We start from the raw sequence: 7,804 nt of genomic DNA, 5'->3' as shown, positions 1-7,804 counted from the left end.
AGTATGATGAGGACAAAAATTATCTAGATGCTATTGCTGGCTCCCATTCCTTTTCTACCTAGGAAGGATCCATTACTCTGGAACCACACTTAATCCAGATTTGGTTCAATCCTGGAAGAACCTGACGTCTAATGAGAATTACTTTTTTTTTTTCTCACATCTTTGACTTAATACACATTCATCAGGAACAAATTGATTAAGAATTAGGTCATGTCTAGAATCTCCTCAAAAAGGAGAGTAGACAGGTATTCAAAATACAATATGAATCAGGTATGGGATAGGTATTTATTTCTAATATACAAAAGAAATAGTAAACACAAATTATATGTCTATTAACAGAAAGACTTAAAATAGAATTTATTATTCTATTATTATTATTATTATATTCACATATAATTATATTTGTTCTTTTCCCAAGAGATTGATCTGTAAACTTCATTAGAATATAAAGCTTTGGGACTACCAATGAGAACATGGGGACTCATGTGGATTACAACATAGTATTTTCACCTTTTTTGTTGTTGTTTGCTTGCTTTTTTTTTTTTTTTCTCATTTTTTTCCCTTTTTGATCTGTGGAGAAGGAAAGAATTTATAGCCAAAGACAAATTAGAGAATATTATGAAAAGCAAAATGGATAATTCTGATTATATTAAATTAAAAATTGTACAAACAAAACCAATGCAGCCAAGATTAGAAGGGAAGCAGTAAACTACGAAAAAAAAAATTATATCCAAGGGCTTTGATAAAGAGCTCATTTCTAAATATACAGAAAATTGACTCAAATTTATGAGAATACACGCCATTCTCTGATTGATAAATGATCAAGGATATGAACAGACAATTTTCAGATGAAAAAATTAAAGCCATTTCTAGTCATATGAAAAAAGTGCTCTAAATCACTATTGATTAGAGAAATGTAAATTAAGATAATTCTGAAGTACCACTACATATCTCTCAGATTAACTAAGATGACAGGAAAAGATAAGATAAATATTGGAGGGAATGTGGGAAAACTGGGACAACTAATCCATTGTTGGTGGAATTGTGAACTGATCCAACCATTATGGAGAGCAATTTGGAATATCAAACTGTGCGTATCCTCTGATTCAGCAATGTCTTTACTGGGTCTATATTCCAAAGAGATCATAAAAATGGGAAAAGGACCTACATGTATAAAAATATTTACAGCATTCTTTTTGGTAGTGACAAGAAACTGGAAATTCTCATCAGTTGAGAAATGGCTGAATAGTATATGAATATTATGGAATATTATTGTTCTTAAAGAAACAATCAGCAGGGTGATTTCAAAAAGTCCTGGAGAGACTTACATGAACTGATGCTGAGTGAAAAGAGCAGAATCAGGAGATCATTGTACACAGCAACAACAAGATTATGTGATGATCAATTCTAATGGATGTGGCTCTTTTCAACAGTGAGATGATTCAGGATAATTGCAATAGACTTGTGATGGAGGCAGCCATTTATATCCAGAAAGAAAACATGGGGACTGAACGTGGAGCACAACATAGTATTTCCACCTTTTTTGTTGTTGCTTTCTTGCTTTTATTTTTATTTTTCATTTTTTTCCCTTTTTGAGCTAATTTTTCTTGTGCATCATGACAAATGCGGAAATGTTTAGAAGAATTGCGCATGTTTAATCTATATTATATTACCTGCTATCTAGGGGAGGAGGTGGGGGGGAAAGTAGAAAAATTTGGAACACAAAGTTTTGCAAGCGTGAATGTTGAAAACTACCTTTGCATGTATTTTTTTTTAAAATAAAAAGCTATCATAAAAATCCTTTGTTTAAAAAATGGATTATTCTTTTTCAGTCCTAATCTTCTCAACTTATTGCTTCATTCAATATTTAACCACCATTTCTTCCTGAATATTCTCTCTCCTTAAATTTTACTCCTCTTTGAACTTTCATTACACTATTTCTTCCTGATTTTCCTGGTTCTCCTCATCCCACTTCTTCCTCTTCCTTATGATTTCCAAACCTTGTCCAAAACTGAACTTGTTATCTTTCTCTCTGTTCTTCTCTGTTTCTCTCTTCCAAGCCTCCCAGTCACCCAAGCTAGCAACCTCTAGCTTATTCTGATTCTTCATTCTCTGTTAACCACCATATCCAAGCAGTTCTTAAGTGCTATCATTTCTACCTTCATAATAACTCCTAACTATACCCCCTTCTTTTGACACTGACACTTAGCTGGGATAGAATATCCCTTTCAACTAAATCAGGGCTTCTTAAACTAGGCCTCAAATATATAGGTATCTAAAATAGGTATACAAATAAAACATTTATTGATAATAAATCATAATTTTATGACCCTCACATTCAGTTATAAGACCCAAAATAGGGTTGTAAATCACAGTTTAAGAAGCTGGGCACTAGTCTATCATTCAGACCTTGCCCAAAGTGATCTTACTTAAGTACAGATATATAATCATGTCACTCCCCTACTCAATAAACTTTACTAGCTCTTGTCTTTCACAACCTTGCTGCAACCTATGTTTTCCATTTCAGTATGTTATTATCCCTCTAGTACTCTGTGATCCAGCCAAACTGGCCTTCTTCCTCGCCTTCATACCCAAAATTTCATCTCTCTTCTCCCTCTTTGTACTGGTTGTTCCCTATGCCTGGAATGCATACCTCCTTCCTGCTACCTCACAAATTCAAGGCACAACTTAAGCACTGCCTTTTTCGTGAAGCCTTTTCTGATCCCTGCCAACTACTAATGCCCCACTTTGATTTATTTTCTTTGTATTTATGCTCTATACACTTATTTTTAAAATAAAAAGCTATTATAAAAATCCTTTGTTTAAAAAATGGGTTATTCTTTTTCAGTCCTAATCCTCTCAACTTCTTTGCTTCATTCAATACTTAACCATCATTTCTTCCTGAATATTCTCTCTCCTTAAATTTTTTCTCCTCTTTGAACTTTCATTACACTATTTCTTCCTGATTTTCCTGGTTCTCCTCTTCCTTGTTTGAACACTTCTATCACACCCCTAACGTGTCTCCCCTAACAGAATCTAAAATCCTTGGACTAGGGATTATTTTATCCACTTTTTTTCTATGTTCAGTGGCTAGCACAGTGCTCAGAACATAGCAGAAACTTAATATTCGTCGATTCTTTGATTGCAGGTTTCAAAGACAGCTAACTGCCTGACTTTAGGAGGGTTTGCCTTCTCAGAGAATCAAAGAAGTTATCAAAGGAAGTTTGATTGTAAGAGAGAGATGGGAAAGACCTGGAGGGACTTTGCTTCTCAAGAGCCATTGAAATCACATTAAGAAAGTGTGCCCTCCTCTGCCCAGGTATATTAACTCCGCTAGACTTGGTTAAGTTCTCACAGTTGTTTCTGAAGAGAATGATTATTCTGCAGACCCTCAGGGACCCTCCCAGGCTTAGACTAGCTGTCATTTCAACTTCAGCTCTCCAATCCCAGATCCCCAGCATCTTTGTCTTTTTAGCCCCTTTCTACATATTTAAGGAATAAAAATATGCAAAATGGTGGGGATATAAGCCTCAGGAACACTAGATAACAAAGCACTAATTGCCCCTAGAATGAACAGAGATGCAGCAGATAATTAATTCCAGGGAATGACTTCATGTCAGCTAAATATAGTAGAACAGTTGGTGCCTGGTGGCTTGTGTGCCATGAAGCACAGTCCAGGAGGGTTCATGATGTAATTATCCATAACTCTCGAGCTAGAACAGGAAAGAAAAGCAGAAGAGGTGGGAGAGGATTTTTTTGGTGCCACCCAAAAGTATAATGGCAGCACGCACACAGGCTGCAAGGCAAAAGTTTCCATCCAATAATAAAAGAAAAGTGTTTAACAAGGTATTTGTCTCACAGCTAGTTTAGAGAAAGATTAATCCTTTATTTTTTCAAGTTGTGTTTTTTTTTAATTAATAAAAGTGTGTAACTGTATGATGCTTTCCCTCTCAGCTTAAGTGTGTATGAAAAATCATCAAAATTCAAAGTCAAGATAATCCAAGGGAATTTGGGTGGCTGGGGAAGGTCCAGAAATATGTATGATTGGGAGGGTGAGCGAGCTGGAGATAGAGTGACTGGATCTGGAGTCAAGGAAGCTGTATTTGAATGACATTGGGCAAATTATCTGAGCTCTCTGGGTCTTGTTTCTTTGTGTAAAATGAGTTTGATGACGACCTCTAAGGTTAATTTCTGTTCTTAGTCCTGTGGAAGAAGAAAGAGTAATAAGGATTGAGTTTTATAGTTCTGATTTGAGCAAGTCTTTCACTGTTGTTTAATAGGCCTTTCTTGGTTCTTCCTAGTGAGGAGGAAGTCCCTTCTCCTCAGAGATTTCTTTCCATCTTCTCTGTCCATATCAAGGAGAATCTAGTTATTTATGTGTTACTTCTGCTAGGAGTATTCTGGAGTCAGCTTATACCAACGCCTGAGAGCAGATTGTTAATGAAAATGATGGAAAAAATATTTATAATGCAGATTAAATGTAAAAGAAGTAAGTTGTGGATATGTCACTCACCTAACTCCAAGTTAGTTGTTAAAAATTTACTCGTGCTACTTTTTCTTATCAGAATGTGAGGCTCCTTGAGGTTAGAAATTATTCTGTGATCCTCAGTGCATATGTGTGTGTGTGTATGTGTGTATGCATGTGTTTCCCTGTCTCTTTGTCTCTGACTCTTTCTCTCTCCATCTCTTTCTGTCTCTCTGTCTCTGTCTCTCTATCTCAGTCTCTCTCTGTATCTTTTTGTCTCTGTCTCTCTGTCTCTGTTTCTCTCTCTTTTTGTCTCTATCTTTTTTCTCTCTGTCTCTGTCTGTCTGTCTCTCTTTTTCTCTCTGTCTCTGTCTCTTTCTGTCTCTCTGTCTCTTTCTCTTCCTGTTTGTCTTCCTCTCTCTCTCTCTCTCTCTCTCTCTCTCATAGACAGATCTTATTGTGCTATTTTCTTCTTTAGGAAAAAAGCCTAAATGAAGATAGATGACTTCTGAATTCAAACCCCTTTCTCTAATGAAATACCTCCCTCCTCTCAGCCCTTGCCTCTTCCTCCCACTCAGAGGAAGAATGCTAATAAAACCACCAAGGGAAGCAGAATGGCAGCTGTGAATGGGAGACCCAGCTCAGATCAGTCCGAAGGCCCGGGCCTGGCTCCTTCAATTCCAGAAGTGTTTCTAGGGCACCTACTATGTACAAGGTTTCCATCGGAAGGCCAGGAGCATGACTTGGGGTTCTTAGACAGGACAGACCGACATAGCAAACAACCCTGAATCCCAATAAACTCCAGGGGTTTTCGCTTGAACGAGTGGGATGATTCATCATGGGAGGAGCTGCTGATCTATATATAAATCCAAGCAGGCAAACTGCACAGGAATTCAGCATCAGGCCCCGGGTGAGGTCATAGAGAAGGAGCAGCAGCAGAACACCCGGCTTCTAGGAAATAAAAAGGCCTCAGTCTGGCCCTGGGCTTCAGCCCGAGTCACAACCCCCAGCTCTTAGGGGATTCCCAGCTGGGAAGCCGCTATGTACTGCTGCAAGCCTGGTCCACTGAGCTCCAAACTGCCTCCCAGCATTCTCCTCCTGCAACTTTAGTATTCTGGGAACTGGCCTGTGAACCTGAGCTGATAGCCCTGGGGCGTTATTTTCTAATGAATTTAGAGGTGAATGGGACATGTGCTTTCTTCCCTTACTCCATCCCGGTCTTGCCCTTACAGAGGAAATGGATATGGCCCAACCTTCCAAGAATCATGAGGTTATAGGATAGATGTAGATTTAAAGAAATACATATATACACACATATACTTGTATGAGTAGAATATAATTATAATATATTTATCATATATAATTATTCTATTTCTATAATATTATGTAATATATAAACATAGGTAAACATTGTACAAGCATATAACATGTAGATATGTGCTAATATATGTGAAGCTTATTGCATCACCCTGGACAAATCATTTAACCTCTCAGTGTTCCAGGTGATTCCCTAAGGCTCTGTTCTATAAATTGCAAAAGGGAAATAATGGGGCAGCTAGATGGTGCAGTAGATAGAGCACTAGCCCTGATGTCAGGAGGACCCAAGTTCAAATCTTGGTACAGACACTTAACACATCCTGGCTGTGTGATCCTGGGCAAGTCACTTAACCCCAATTGCCTCAGCAAAAAGTAAACAAACAAAAACCCAGGAAATAATAATGCAGTGGAAAAAGTAGTTCTTTATTCCTTAGAGGAATGTCCCTACAGAGATGAAATCACAGTGTGTGTGTGTGTGTGTGTGTGTGTGTGTGTGTGATGTTATCTATCTATAAATAAATAAATTTATATCTATAAATAGGCACATGCATATGTCAATATATCTGTGTATATATTCACATAGTGCCCTACATGTACATAAACATATATGACTTCAGCTATTATCATTAACATCATTTTTTTGACTTTAAGATCCCTTTCAGCTAAAAATCCTAAAACTCATGAAATAAACACATACATAATATGATAAATAGACACACACACACACATATATATATGTATGTGTATATAAATATATAGATACCTAGAGCAGTTTGTGCAGTGTTTATTTGAGTACTAAACCTTAAGTTAGGAAGACCCAAGTTCAAACTGAGCCTCAAATACTTACTAGCTGTGTGACTCTGGACAAGATACTCTACATCTCTCTGTTCCCAATTTCCTCATCTGTAAAATGGGTATAATAATACCTCCCAGAGTTGTTGTGAGAATAAAATGTGAAATTTGTGAAGTACACTATAAACCTTAAATGCTATATAAATGCTATTACTACTATTATACGCATATACATGTCTACATATAAATCCCTAATTTCCTTCAAGACTCATCGCAAATACCACCTTCTATATGAAATCTTTCGTGTCATTGTTGGCGTGCTTTCTCCCACAATTATTTACCATTTGTTTTATAGGCATTACGTATCTATTTCTATTTGTTTTGGATGTTAGAATTGCTTTGTGTGTCTCTCATAAACACTCCCCCACAGTTCCATTGTCCCGTCACTCCCCTCTGCTTGGTTAGTGTTTTGTTAATTAATCATGGCTGACTCTCCTTGATCATATCTGGGGTTTTCTTGGAAAAGATTCTGGAGTAGTTTATTGTTTTCTTTTTCAGTTTGTGGCATATGAGGAAACTGAGGCAAATAGACTTAAGTAACTTCTCCAGCGTCACACAGCTAGAAAGAGTCCCAGGCAGGATTTGAACTCAAGTCCTCCTAACTTCAGAACTGATGCTTTATCCTCTGCATCACCTAGCTGCCCCTTTTGTCTGCTTGGGTCTCATTAAAATCATAGTTTTAACATGCTTTGCCTTTCAAACTCAGTTTTTCAAAATTAATTTTATTCCTATATGTTATTTTCGTATTACCTACATTTTCCATTGTATTCTCTTCATCCCCTTCTCGAAGAGTCATCAATTATAGGAAGAAAAAAATAGTTCAGTAAAATTAATCAACACTTCAATAATATCTGCCATTATAGATGCAATATTTTAGACCCATTTTCCCCTATTTCTGCAAAGAATCAGTTTTGCATTTTTCATTTTGATAAATCTAGTGCTTTATATATACAGTTCCTCTTACATAGCAGTCATTTAATAAATATTTGATCGAATTTGAATTATCAGGATAGGTATAGATAAAAATGATTCATTCTGATTAGCATTTCTTTCATTTGGTGTATTTCTAGTTTCTTCACAGTTAATCATAGTAAGACTTTCCAGTCTTTATTGAAAACTAGAAACATTTTATGCATTTTATGGCTCATAATCTTGGAGTCCTGAACTACT

Source organism: Antechinus flavipes, chromosome 2 (assembly GCF_016432865.1).
Source record: "Antechinus flavipes isolate AdamAnt ecotype Samford, QLD, Australia chromosome 2, AdamAnt_v2, whole genome shotgun sequence".
Lineage (NCBI taxonomy): Eukaryota > Metazoa > Chordata > Mammalia > Dasyuromorphia > Dasyuridae > Antechinus > Antechinus flavipes.
This window is presented reverse-complemented; position numbering follows the sequence as displayed.